At 33.9% G+C, this 12,295-nt stretch overlaps 1 long non-coding RNA gene across 7 annotated transcripts in view; it reads left to right on the forward strand.

Moving 5' to 3' along the window:
- Positions 1-3,072: 3,072 nt before the first annotated feature.
- LOC145690816 (uncharacterized) overlaps positions 3,073-12,295 on the forward strand; it is a 69,134-nt gene continuing 59,911 nt past the window's right edge. For 3 of the 7 annotated variants that reach the window (XR_014132279.1, XR_014132280.1, XR_014132282.1), the window contains exons 1-2: positions 3,604-3,764; positions 11,697-12,195. This is a non-coding gene — a long non-coding RNA (uncharacterized LOC145690816). The other 4 variants (XR_014132284.1, XR_014132281.1, XR_014132283.1 and 1 more) reach the window with 4 other exon arrangements.

Below are 12,295 nucleotides of genomic sequence, written 5' to 3' on the forward strand. Positions count from 1 at the left end.
TAATTTAAGCATGTTTTTTTCTTTGGTACGTAAACGTAATGATGCAGATCGTCGGGAAAAATATTTGTACTAAATCGCATTTCATCGTGTGTATCTTGTTTAAGATCCTTCAGTAAATAACCATGTGGATTTCTTGTTGCGTCTGCATAACTTTCTTGTAGAAACAGTGGATGCTCAGGCATGATTTGATAACTCATATGCTTGATTTGTGACTTGTCACGTGGACACCAAATACGAAAAATTTGAACTCATATTTCTATTTGCTTTACCTTGATGAAATACATTTTGTGTTATAAAAATCACACTATTATTTCGATGATGTGATCCTTTCGTGAACATATCAACAATAACACTATTCACTTCTCGCATATCATCATCAATAATAATTAAATGTGGTCCACCTCGAGGCTGAAAATCTTTCATTCGTGGAAGTCCGTGAAATTCTACTGGAATCGGCATTGTTGCATACACGTCTTGCCATTCTGCATAATACCAGCATATCTTACGAAATGTCGCATTGATCATGGTTGGGAGATGTGACAGTAATCGCTTCACAAAATAGGTTTGTCCACACCCACTAGGTCCTGCAAGAATACTGGTAAATGGATGTTTCCACTGTGTATCCATGGTGAACACTAATACCTTGTTCCAAATATGATGCGTATTTAAAGTGAGTACGTTTTTTGTTTTAGTTTGTAAATTCTTGCATTCACTGGTAAATGTTTGCGAGAAATTAAAAACTGTTTATCTGTTTATTGAATGGTTGGAAACCATTTTTTATTAATCGAATAGTTAAAAACCGGATAAAGTTTAACGTTTAACCGTGAAAGTTGATCACTGTTTGATTATAAATTCTATTTGAAAAATTTTTCGTTTGACATTTATTTGTTTTGAAATTTTTGTTTCAAAAATTTTGTTTGAAAGTTTTTTGTTTAAAAATTTTGGTTACAATGTTTTTGTTTGAAATTTTTAGTTTGAAAATTACGTTTCGTTTCAAAAATATTGCTTCAAACTTTTTGTTTTGAAAATTCTTTAGTTTGAAAATTTTTCGTTTCAAGATTTTTGTTTAAAATTTTTCGTTTTAAATTTTTGTTTGTAAATTTTTTGTTTCAAAAATTTTTGTTTAAAAATTTTTCAAAATTTTTCGTTTGAAATTTTTTTAGTTTCAAGATTTTCGTTTAAAAGCTCGTTTCAATTTTTGTTTTGAAAATTTTGGTTTGATTTCTTTTTGAAAGTTGAAAAGAGTTTTAAATGCCATGAATCTTGTTGAAAGATTCCACATAATTCGTAGAGAACATTGACCAGGGACCCGTCGCTCATCAAAACCAAATCATCGATCACGAGATCGTACTACACCCTAAGGGTCTACCAAATTGAAAGGGGATACCCTTCCATACCTTATAACCTTATCAAAGAGGATAAATTGAGTCAATAACCGAACACGTTGTTCTACTATTTTGTACGCATCAAAGGACCACTGAAATTTATCATGATACATATTGAGGTCCTGTACTATGCTTAAATTGCACAATTTCCAAAATTGAAGGTGGTGGGTCAATGTGTCCCTGCCAAATTTTAAAAAGGGTTCTTCAGTATACACATGTCTTACGATAGGAAATGAACCCCGTTTTAATCATGTAAAGTATTAGTTCTTCATCAAAGGGGATAACGTAGGTCAAAAACCAAACACGTGGTACAACGTATTGCTTGCGCTTATATTTTGGCAATTTTGTGCCCCTAAAAGCGAACGAGGTGGACCACTCAAATTTATAGTGATCTATATTAGGTTCCTATACTATTATACTAAATATATAAATTTGGCAATTTCCAAAATTTAAGAGGTCGGCCAATGTCCCCTCCGGGGGTGCACAAATGTACCTATGTCTTATGAAAGGGAATAGACCCTATATAACCATATAAGATAATATTACCTCATCCAAGGGGATAAATTGGGTGAAAAAGCAAACACGTGGTTGTAGTAAAATTTGGGAATTTTGTACCCATGAAAACGAACGAAGTGAACCACCCAAATTTATCACGATATATACTAGGATTCTATACTATTATACCAAATGAATTAATTGGGCAATTTCCAAAATTAAAGGGGTGGGTCAAGGTACCCGTTCCCAAAAATTGAAAGGGGTGCTCCAATATACCTATGTCTTACGATATGTAATGGACCCCTATACATAACCATATAACTATATAAGGTAATAGGACCTCATCCAAGGAGATAAATTAGGTCGAAAACCAAACACGTGGTACATCCTATTGCTTATGTTTATATTTTTGGCAATTTTGTACCCCTATAAGGGAATGAGGTGGACCATCCAAATTTATCATAATGTCTACATATTAAGGTCCTGTACTATAATACCCAATGTTTAAATTTGTCAATTTCCAAAATTTAAGGTGTGGACCAAGGTAACCCTCCCAAATTTTTAAAGGGGTGCAACAAAATACCCATGTCTTATAAAAGGGAATGGACCCTTGTATACGCCCATATATAAGTATATAAGGTAATAAGACCTCATCAAAGGGGATAAATTAGGTTAAAAACCTCCGAAATTTGAATTTTTGGCAATTTTTTACCGATGAAAGGGAACGACATAGACCCCCAATACTAATTGAGGTACCTGGTCCTAGGCTACCACACGCAAATTTTAGATTTGGCAATTTCCAAAATTTAAGGGGGTGGTCCTATGTACCCCTGCCAAAATTTAGAGGGGTGGTTCTAAGTACCCCTAGGTCATTGACCCCTGGCCAAGGTTTTATACCTTTGACCTATGACGTCATAAACGTCGGGGTCAAAGTCCAAATTCCGGCCAAGAGGGGCCACTACTGCTATCAATTATCGAACAAATATTTACCATTCGACAAATACTCGCAAGATTCTTACAGAATTTGGAATATCAAAAAGCTAGTTAGATTAATTAAAACGTCTTTAAATGAATTTCAAAGTAAAGTCCGTGTAGAAAAATCCGTGTTTCCACGTAGCGAATGGCCTAAAACAAGGCGATGTGTTATCGCCATTATTATTCAGCTTTGTTCAGGAATACCGGTACGCTATAAGGATATTAACAGACCAAAATTGTATCCACAAAGAAATTAAATGTCAATAAATAATGAAATTCGGGTTATTTTCGGGAGCGCGGTGGTACGGTGGTAGAGCGTTCAGATACATTGAAAAACGTACGCCCTGATGGATATATTGAAAAACGTAAGTTTAATGATATGCTAGAAACTGGAGTGTTAAGTTCAAAGAAATGAAACACTAAAAAGAAATGATCATGAGAAGATAAACATTGTCGATAACTCAGAAGTTAAAATAAGGTTAAATAGCCTCTAAAATTGCCCTCAAATACTACGTACTTTATGTTTACTTTAATTCATAAAACATGTGGTCAATCCATGGTCAATCCATCATGAAGGTGAATTCCAGAGCGAAATATGATATTTAAGCAATGAAATCTTATTTAGTATACTATAAGAAAGCTATTTAAATAGAAAAACCATGAAAATGGGAAAAGCCAAAATTTTCAAAGTTCTCTTTTTCCCCTCAAAGCCGGCTTTTTATGTGCAAAAAACCATTGATTCCAAAAAGCTGGCTTTTTCCATCTCTAGACTAAAGAGTTTACACTTGTAATAAAACGAGGTTGTGAAATTCTAACTAATCGGAGTTTGCATTTCTACGATCAATCGCTCAACCACCGCTCTGTTACAATAACGATGGATTTGACTTTTACGATTTAAAATGTTAAACGGTTTGCAAGAATTTCAATTTATTTATAATTGGTTAATTCTTTCGTTGTTTAATTATCGATACTTTCCAGTGGAAAAACGGATTTAATTCGTAAAATTTCAAATCAAGGTAAGAAAGTTCGTTCCCAAGGGAAATAAGCTTGAGATGAACACCTGGGCCCTACTCTTACACTACTGCCCTTACTCGGTTGCATAGCATTTGTATCTTTTAGTGGCCACATAGCACAGTTTTTTTTTTTCGTGTTTTACGCCCTACTTTTTTATGCCATGCGTCCAGATTGTATTTATACTGAACCCTCCTAAATTCAGTTTGTAAGTAGTAATGGAGCTCCTTATTTAGTGCACGCTTTGCTAAAAGAAATATTAAGCACTAGCCTAACATGAAAATGTAAGAAACGTGTCAAAATTTGCTAGATCCGTCTGCTCGAGTAATGCCACTGAGGTGTCCGTGCAGGTTTACTTTTGGCGGATTATTCGAAATAATTTTTAAAAAAAATGTAATTTTTTTCATAATTTACTTGGTACTGTCCTCTAAATGATTTGCGCTGGACAACAAGAAAACATTTCACTTGGTATTAATAAAATTCAAGGTTATAATCAGAAGTACTTGTAGAAAAATTACAATTCTTTTACGTATAAATATGCCACAAAAGCTATAGTGCGAAAAGGATAAATCAATATATGATATGTGGCCACTAAGAAACCACGAGTGCTGTCCAATCTAGTCAGGGCAGGGCGAAGCTTGTGGGTTGAGCGGAACGAGGTGGTCTGTTTGAAGGGTGCAGAAGCGTCAGTGACATTGGGAATACCGGTAAACGAGGACAGTAAAAACTAATAACTTTGACAGTGATACGATTTTTAGTCGCTCATGTCATGGTTTCATACTTAACGCTCCACTTGTATTCATATAATATAGCTTCTATACATTGTGCGGAAATACAGTGTCGGTAGAAAATACTATTTAATACAATCCATCTTTCATATCCACTGATTCATTTTATCCGTCGTAAGACATTTGTAATATTTGTACACTAGTAACTCTACGCTTCTACACCTAAAATATTGGTGTATTATCTTGTATTTAGTTCTATCGCTTGCAGATTTTTTTTTTTTTTTTTTCATAAATATATCTTTCATGCAAATATTAAATTTCATCTCTAAATCTTCCAAAATCTGCTGCGCCAAAAGTTATCCAGCACAAAGATAATTATATATTTATATTCAGTGAGAAAAGAAGGTAAATGTCTTCTAATTCTTGCAATAGTTAGTGCCAAAGGGGTATATGGAAACAGATGTGTAAAATTTATTTTAAAAGATAACTTATGTTACGTGTCAATCCTGCTTAACAGATTACATTAAGGTTAAGTACACCATATTTCGGATAATTTACAAACAAGATTCAACATTTTGATGTACAGGCGAAATTTAGGACATCACTCGGGAATGTTGTTAAAAATTGTAATTGGTAATTTTGAATCGTATTTACAACGTGCCTCAACTCCTTTCATGACTCTTGAACCGAGTACCTTGTTTTTGTCTAATTTGTGATAAAGGTAAAGAAAGAAAATATATAAAAACGGTTCCTACGGGTCCTCTAAACTCCTTAGCTCGTTCAGCTATAGTTTGTGAAGTAAAACTGAAGGCCTTACATATGCAAGATTGGGGGAGATACAAATATAAGCCCTAGTTTCCGTATTGTCTTAAAAGATTTGCGTTTGCTAAGATGACTGTGCCTAGATGAAGTTTAAGCGGACTGCGAAAAGTAATTGATGAGAAATTGAGATTCTTTCAAGATATTAGTATAGGCCTAAATACATCATTCGGACACGTGCCATAAAAACAGGGCCGGATCTACGAAACGTTGCGCCCGGGCCAAAGATGTTTTTCCGTCGCCCCCTTCCTCTCAAGTCTATATGCATTATGTTAGGGATTTTAACAAATCTTAGGTTAAAGATTATAGTTTAAAAAGTTAAAATCGTTTGTCATATAACTTTTACTGAAATTTGTGTCCACATACGAGCTGGAACTCAATTACGAAGCATACCCCAGTTACAAAGTGACAAGTATTAGAAGTACACTGCAGAAGACATTTTCTCGTTCAATCGAAACACAGACCGATACATTATGCAATGTTTACGTTTTATTTATATTAAATATTTATGATATTTATTAAAACGCCGATTCTGAAACTTTTTCTTTTGAAGTTAATTTATTTCGAAAATAAAATCCTCTGTTATACTGAAAACAAAATTCTCAAGATTTTCCTCGTAAAAAGATCACAAAAGACAAGGTTGTTGAAGGTGCAACTTATTTATATAGGGCCATTCCATCGTCACTGGCAGGACATTTACACTACATTTTTGATGCTTTAAAGTTGTATATTTCTAAAAGTACAACATAAATTCTGCTAATTGTATGATATATGAGCAGTACAGACTTAGGAGTATATATGACTGATGTTTTTCCCGTCCCTAAATGTCTGTCACGGGTGGGGACAAAAAAGAGAAGTGACTTTCGACACACCAAGTGAATGTTACAAAACTCTGTGAATTCTTAACTCAAAATGTTTTTATTTAAAAGGAAATGTATAAATGATGAAATTTTTAAGCAAACTTCACAGAAGAGAAATTTGACAAATTGATAAATAAACTAAACTTTACTGTTTCACGGGCAGGACACATGGTTGTCACGGGAAGGACACCGTGTGAATCAGTACACAAAATCTCAATAAGAATGATTTCTAAAATGGAATAAAATCGAAAATAAGTTTATTTTTGCTATTCTGTTATAGCATTGTACACAAATAATTCTATTTACTTTACTTGAGGCTCGCTTTTATCACATAAAAATAATAATATGTCGTACACTTATTTCTCACCACCTACACTTTAGGAAATGGTTTTATTTGCCCATTAACACCCACCTTGTAGGGAAATTCGTACAAAACACTGTGTAACAGTATATAAAATAGGTGCTGGTATCCAGTGCCCGTGCCGTGGGAAATCAGCGCCCGGGATGAGAGTATACGACGCGTCGCGATGGGGCCCCATAAATATGAGTGAGGTCGACAGACCAGCCGCAAAGCGTCACCATGGTTGGCGCGACGCGTAAGAAAATTTTCAAAAATAAACCCTGCTTTTCCCTGATTTTGAGCACTTTTTAATACTTTTTTCCTTCCATTTTATGTATGTCTTTTATTTTTTTCCTCCTGAATTTTGCGCCACCTTTGACGCCCGGGGCCGTCACCCCGATTGCCCCTTTAACCCACGGCATGGCACTGCTGGTATTACATGTATTATTTGATCGAAATGCACGTAAGACACATCTTCAACATTCTTGAAATTTTTACCGCAATCGCTTACGGTCTTCATACGAATTTCCTTGACTTCTTCGTCCTGTTCCACTGATCTTTGTGCGATAGTTGCATGTCTATGTTTTCTTTTTCTGTCCACTAGAGAGAAATTCCATCAACAAAAATGTTCTTTGTGTTATATCTTCAACAGCTGGTCTAAGACAAACCTTGTTAACATGAACACCTAAGTCGTCCCTCAGGATAGCTTCATGGCTTTCGGAATCATCGTTTTCAGAATCGGAATAAAAGTCTGTTAGAAATTTAGATTTTACACGGATGAAGCTCTGATTTAAAAGTTCGACGAACTACCAAATTTTCGCTTTCAAATTTCAGGGGAAAAACTGTTTTGATTGGAGACATTCAATTGACAAAAGCATTTTCCCGTCTTTTATTCAAAGCATCTTTTTTTTTTTTTTTTCAATTTCTGTTGATGATAAAGTACGGGACAAGAATAAACGACCAAAAATACCATTAAAACTAATGGCATTTTTGGTCGTTTCTTCTTGTCCCGTACTTTAGTAGTAAAACAGATATATTTTGAAACGAAGAGCTTCAAGCTACTACGTAATCAGCAGCACATTCTACAATTACAGTACTTTCTTTTGTTTCACAATGTTCCATACTGGCCTTTTTGTGCGTATTCCAATCCCACCCACTTCTCCCTTGAAACGAACAAAAAGGTGACGCTAATGATGATATTTATATGACACTTATTTTAAGTTAAAACATCATACTGACAGTAATAGATAATCCTCTATTTAAGTAAATAATGTTCATGCTTAGAAAACTTTATTTTAGTGCACATGGAATCATTTTCTATCATGAATAACCAATGTGCACAAATTATCCCACCAGTAGTTTGCCCACTGTCACGGGCAGGACAAGTTTCTAAATTGAAATAAATCGAAATACATTATTAGCATTAGTCCAAAATTTGGTAACTGTGATGTACACGTGCAAATTGTTACTTCTACTAAGTACGAACCACATTCTCAAATTTAGTAATTCAGTACAATAACTTTTGGTAGTTTTCTGTCACGGGCAGGACACTCAAGTTGACTTTTATATCTTTAATGATATTATAAACAATTTTTATCCTATAAACACTTTTTCAACTGCAGCTTGTAGCAAAAAGAAGCATCTTGAATAGCTCGAAGTTACTACAGCCACACATGCACAATATACCGTAAAATATTGCCGATTACAAGAATAAAAAATTTTCTCGCAGCTGACATGTTACAAATTCACAATTTAGACTTAAAATTTTACGTGAATTCTAAGTATAAACAAGTTTTCCTTTGTGAAAAAGTAAATTTCGTTCTATTTATTTCATAATAAATATACTCCTTAGTTCTGGATAATCACAATAACATTTTAAAACATTTTTCTGACCAGAACAAAATGAATTATTTAATAACTATACGATTTTTGTTACAGTTTCAAGGACCTAACGTCCTCTTCATCAGACATTGAGAAAAAACTGATGACAGCAAATCTTATATCTTCCTCAGCCGTTAGTTAGCATTTTCATTTATATAATTTTAATTGTTGTTTTTATATATATAAAATTTTAAATTTGTAATATGTAACAATATCATATAATTACATTGTTAATACATGTTAATTGTCAATGCAATTTTACAATTCTATTAATCTTTATATAAAATAAAATAACAGAAATTTGAAAATATTCAAATTGCACTAATAATCTTATGCATTTTTCTTTTCTATCACTTCTATTAATTTCTCCCATTGGTCATATATATTTATACCACTTGTCCAGTTCATTAAGTTCTTCCCTTATTCTTTCTTATTCTTCTCGCTTCCTTCCACTTCTTATAATTTTTCTTTTTTCTCTTTCTAAACCTCTAGCCCCTTCCCAATCTATCATTCGCCCCGTTTCTTTCACAGGTTTGTAAATAGCATTATTTTCTCTTTTCATTCGTGTGTGTGTGACATGAAATACATAGGGGAGACGGGAAAAGGCTCATAGACAGATTGAAACAACATAAAGGTGATGTTCGAGTGTTCTCTTCTTTACTACCATAGAAGGATAAGCAACATGCTGATCAAAATAAACCGCATCAATAGTTATCGATAAAACCTCTTTCCACTTCTCACTTTCTGTTCGAATGGATTCTACTTCTTTGTTTAAATTGAGGAAGTTCAGTACACACTTCTACTGCACAAAAAACTTCTGTTAGACTGAATTTTCACGATTTGGTGTTCTTTATGAATTTCTTCTTCAGATGCTTCTTCCAGTCTTTAAACCCAAAACTTATTATTTTGATATGACACTAGAAGACAAAGATATAATTTGTTTGTAGACAGAAAATAACTTACAGGGAAAAAAAAGAAGAGTATTTTCATTTTTTTGAATACACTAGCCAGGGCAGCTTGGTTCTTTTTTTTTTTTTTTCCTCTTTGGAAGAACTTTGTACCACATGTGGTGAGTTAATCCCTTTCCTTCTCTGTAAAAGGAAAGTTTATGTTGTCTTTATTCAACGACGAAACCATGAAATTCTGTGCAAAATAGCAGCTGTCTTTGTCTGATATTTTCCTTGGCCAAGTACTAGGATTTTCGATACACATATCAACTTTTTTCTGCGTTTTGAACTTGTCATAATATCTTGTTCTGGTATTTGACTATGTTCAGCACCTGAAAAGCAGTGTTCTTCTCTGGTTCATAAGAGCTGTCATTGCTATCATTGCTAGAAAGGAATGCAGGAAAACTTTCATTGTTTTTGCAATACTTTGAACTGATGAACACTATCATTTTCAGATTCATTTTTTCTTTTTTTGGGAAAGGAATCATCGAAACTGTGAGAGCATTTTTTCTAACCACTCCATTGCCATTTCATATTCCTTATTTTCTTCCTCTCTTAGTTCCCTTTTGTTCTATTCTCGTTGCCATATAATTTCTTTTTTGACACAGAAGCCATTTCAACAAGATTTCTCTAACCAACAACATAAAAACAATGTACTCTTTAAATCAAAGAGAGAGCCTAGTTAAATCGCAACCAATAGCAACAACAGCAATTAAGAAAGGGAAAATGTCTTTTCGGCACTTTTCATAAGACCAATTGACTTATTTTTGATCTGATCAAGGGAAAATTCATTGAACTAATTCCAGTGAATAAATTTATAAATACTGGGAGTTCACGAGTATCCAGGGTAGGAGGAGGGTCCTGCTCTGCGCGCGTGGTGACTTCGATTGATTCCTTGCTACCTATTCTACTCTACAATTCGTAACGGTTAGTTTGTGCTACAGATTCATCTAGTAACATCAGGAACAGTGTGTTTCTACTACTGTCGCTTACGCACATACTCGCGGTTGGTGACGCGCTTGCTTCCTACGGATGCAATATCGTAATTGCTCATCTGCTTCACGCTGCCCTAACTAGATCGGATATCCATTTATATTTTCTGCACTACCGGTATAGTTTTTAAGGGATATATTAATATGTGTAAGCAAATTGTGAAGAGGTCTGATTTTTGAGCAGCTATTTCTGGTGTCCCATAAAGGATAATTTCACTGCAAAATACATTCCTGTAGATATCACGCTAGCCAACCAATATTATATTGTATACTTCAGTTGCTGTAAACTGACAATTCTAGCGGTCAGTATTGTCGACCAGATCTCTCTTTGAGCCACAGGAGTATATAGTTACTTTTTTTAAAATTATTTTTGTTAAGTTTAGTGGAATTTTGATTATTTTCCCTTCATGCTTAGTGAAATATCGCATGTTTTATGAGATGGTGGAAGCTTCTTATTAATGAGCTGCTGCATAATTTATACCGTTTACCAATCGTTGACAACCAGAATGAGAGAAAGTACGAACGCTTTGAAAGTTTTACTGCAAATCCAATCGGAAAACATCCATTAGGTAGACCTAGAGACAGAAGGAAGGATAATGTTATTGTGGATCTTGTAGAATAGGAATACGAAGTAGAAAGTTCCTTCAATTGCGTAATGGCTAAAATCAATGGAGAGCCTATGTGAATGAGGCATTAAATCTTTGGTTTCATAGGCCAGTTATAGTTAGCTTTCACAAACTTTATTGATTTGTTTTTTAATACAAATTTAATGTTACTTACATTTGGTAATTAGTTAAATTGTACATAATTAATCTTCTCGGGTATGAATTGAAATAAATGTGTAAAATGTAAATTTTAAACTTTTATTTCATTGTAAATTAAATGGAGTTGTGTTTCCTAGTAAAAACAGAAACGCTGAACAACAAACATTAAGCAAGTATTAATCATTGTTAACAATTTGCTAGTTTAGGATCTAGAAAGCAAACCGAATGACGGATTTTAAGGGAAACTGTTTTTATTGAGTTAACTTTGCATTGAGTTACTTTGTGTATTGTGAAACATTTTATAGGTACTTTGTCCGCGAAATAGTATGCTTATATTTTCATGTGGTTTTGTATTTTGATTCTTATAATTACGGTGTTCACATTTTCTGATTTGCTTCTTTGTTATGTTTCTACGAGTTCAGTGTGTAGGTTGTTCGTATTCATTCATGAAATAATGAATTAATGTGGTTGTGTTTTTACTGTTCGTCTTCATTTCTAGGAGCGTGTTTGCAAGAGGAATGAAGTTTTATAAAACTAGAAACTCTGTTCTGAGTATGATGGAAGACGAGTATGAAACTGAATTAAAGGCATGTTCAGGTGAATCTGACAGTAATTTGAAACCACAAACTTACTATTATAGTGCTGAAAATCCTATGAAAGGAAAAGACTTTATACTGTCAGGAATAAAGGAATCTAATTATCCCTCATTTAATAAAGAATTCAACAATGTCAACCTTAGTTCTTGACTTCAAACGTGAAATGTTTGATAAAGCCAGAGCCATTAGACAAAGAGCATTTGATAAAGCGAGAGCCAGGAAATTTTGAGGATTTCACGTATCTAACTCCTTTCGATGCAGAGCTGAAAATAGAAGAATGTGATGTATCTCTATAGAGTTGTCTAAATTAGAAGTGCAGGAAGACTGCACATATCAAGAAATACCTGAAGTTTGTCCAGATAATATAACGGAAGATATTATTGATCGCCATAAATTTTACAGGTAACATTTACTGCATACTTATCTGCATTATTTATGTGTATATAGTGAACGGTTAACAATATTTTGTTCCTAAAAGTTGTACACCCCATGCCGTAAGCGA

Source organism: Thermobia domestica, chromosome 7 (assembly GCF_964235325.1).
Source record: "Thermobia domestica chromosome 7, izTheDome1.hap1.1, whole genome shotgun sequence".
In the NCBI taxonomy this organism is placed as follows: Eukaryota; Metazoa; Arthropoda; class Insecta; order Zygentoma; family Lepismatidae; genus Thermobia; species Thermobia domestica.